Source organism: Penaeus monodon, chromosome 33, assembly GCF_015228065.2.
Source record: "Penaeus monodon isolate SGIC_2016 chromosome 33, NSTDA_Pmon_1, whole genome shotgun sequence".
NCBI lineage: Eukaryota > Metazoa > Arthropoda > Malacostraca > Decapoda > Penaeidae > Penaeus > Penaeus monodon.
In genome coordinates, this window is record NC_051418.1 from 15,468,125 (window position 1) to 15,470,619 (window position 2,495).

A 2,495-nucleotide genomic window follows, 5' to 3' on the forward strand; every position below is an offset into this window, starting at 1 on the left:
AGAAACCTGAATACCAGAAATTCTTAAAGAGAAATATTACATGGACCTACAGCATTTTGTTTTCTCCAAAATCTAATTTCTCAAGTTCAAATGCCCGTGAAAGAAGTGTAGACTTATGGAACAGTAACCTAATTGGCATTTTGCGAAGGGGTACAGTCACACCCAATGGAAACGACTTGTCAAGCACCAACATCAAAATGAACAAACTTATTTGGGTCATGCATGAATACTGTCATCCACCTGATTTAAACTTCAAGCCAGGAAGAAAGGAAACAAGACTCCTACGGTTTTAACCACACAGGAACATGATACATCGATTCCATTCCCGATACTCATAATACAAAATCATGAATGTTCCAGCTCTTGGGGTTTCAAGCTTTAGTTCAAGAATGCACACAAAACGTACCTAACTGTTCACCGAAGTTCTAAGCAACGTACAAATAACGCCCAACACACCGCATTCCAATCAAAAGTTTACGTTTAAAGCGTGCGGTTGCATAGTTGCGAATACCTACTTTTAAAGTTCTATTCTCCGAAATAACTACCGTTGTTTGTTAATTCTTGAGCTCAACTTGCCACATCTAAAGATCACTTATTATTATTACCTTGAACTTTAAAGGCTCTGCGAGGGGAAGGGAACACCTTTCCTTCTCTGCTTGTTCTTCGGCGGCTCTCGCACACCGACAAGAGAACCAACGATGTCCCTCCCGTCAAACCCGCGGGAGGCCTACAAGAGCAAGCAGGAGCAGGAGGCCTCGGCCACGGCAGCCCGGGTTCAAGAGGCGGTCATGTTCTCGGCCTCCTCAGGGTGTGGCAGGAGGAGCGGCCTCCACTAGCATCCTCAGCTTCATCTACTTTTAATAACTATCAAATCAACAAGCATCATCTGCTCCAACAAGCCTGCGTCTCCGCTAAATTTACATTTTCCTAGTCTAATCGCGCCGTCCCGGAACTTAAATATTGTCCCCAAAAAGAGCGCCATTCGCCATCTTCTTTGTTTGACGGGATTTTCACCGTAGCACCAATCTTCAGATCCCTATTATCTGAGAAAGTACGTACCAACAACAGCTAAAACTTCCGCCGTGGTATAGCTGTGGATATTATCTAGTGTTCCTGCGGGTCCAAGACACACACATACACCGATGTCGGGGGTATAAGACGATATAATATACTCACACGGATGAGCTGTACGGACCAGATTCCCGTCAAGGCTTCGAGGCGGCGGGCCGGGAAGACTCTGGAAAGGCGCGCGCTGATTGGTCGAGCGCCACATTTAAACTCCCCATTCTGACGTTTATTCCGATTATTATTAACGTTTTTTTTGGAGTAATTTCATAGAGCGTGAGCAGCCGGAATATTTTTTAGGTTCTTAGAGTTGACTGTGTGTATGTAATTAATTGTATTATAGAAGTTTGAATGGATGGCGAAAAAATATTTAAATTTCCCGCTAGGTGACGTCACATCAACAATGCTAAATAATGTAGAATTTTCTCTAATATGTTTCATACTCTCTTCTATCAGTCACACTTTTTTATATCAGTGTTTTGAACATATATTGTTGATTATATATTCAGCAACATATCTGATGTTATGAAGAGGTAATATCTAATACTTAAAACAAATAATTAACTGATCGCGGTTTCATGGAAATCCGTCCGATGACCACGTGATTCAAAGGTGTGAGTTAAAGTAAAAAAGAGAAAACAGGTTTTACGAAAGGAACTTTAGTTACACACTTTATTTATTCTGCAAATATAAAAAGAGCATCAGGATATTACCTAACTTTGACTGTCCTTGTTGCATCAAACGAATAAATAGAATAATTGCATAACATGACTCACTGCAATATGAAACTCTACGTACACATGTGGGAATCCGGTTATTTCTGGTAAAGGTTTGGCGGCAAATTGAACAAAAGTTTTCCTTGAGAATAAGTTGATTCGAATTATGGATTCTAGGCAGCTTGCAGCAGGTTGACGAAAAATCTGTTTGGAGGACCATATCACTAATATGCTATTAAAATGTATGCGAAAATGAAAGAATAACGCATCTGGCGTGTGATAACAAGAGTTTCACTCATTCCTCGTTTTATATCTTTTCAAAATACAGCAATTTAAAAATTATCATTCAGCTGAAGCAAATGTTAAGTACAGTCATGTGGCAAGATGAAACTTTAGAAAGTGTATAAAGCCAACAACAACCAGAACCAAAGCCAGGTAGATTCCCCCCCCCCCTTTTTTTTTTTCCTAAATTTTAATGAGAAATTGTCAACTAATAAAGACAGACATAGGTATAAGTAAGAAGAGTTCGAAAAGCACTCCCTGAAATTCCAATAGTAGAAAACATTTCTAGATCTTACAGACAGGCAGAAGAAATATATTTCCATAAACCTTTTAACGCGGCCAGGACACAGCCGGACAAAGGACTCCCTTCCCTTTAAACCTAAGGAACCCACGTGGTCAGTTTCATCCGTTACACTTGGAATTTAAAGGGCG

At 40.2% G+C, this 2,495-nt stretch overlaps 1 protein-coding gene across 1 annotated transcript in view; it reads right to left on the reverse strand.

Annotated features, from left to right (window-relative positions):
- LOC119594084 (GTP-binding nuclear protein Ran) overlaps window positions 1-761 on the reverse strand; it is a gene marked incomplete in the record, with an annotated part of 3,753 nt that extends 2,992 nt beyond the window's left edge. The window contains 1 exon segment of the mRNA XM_037943139.1: window positions 667-761.
- Window positions 762-2,495: the final 1,734 nt, after the last annotated feature.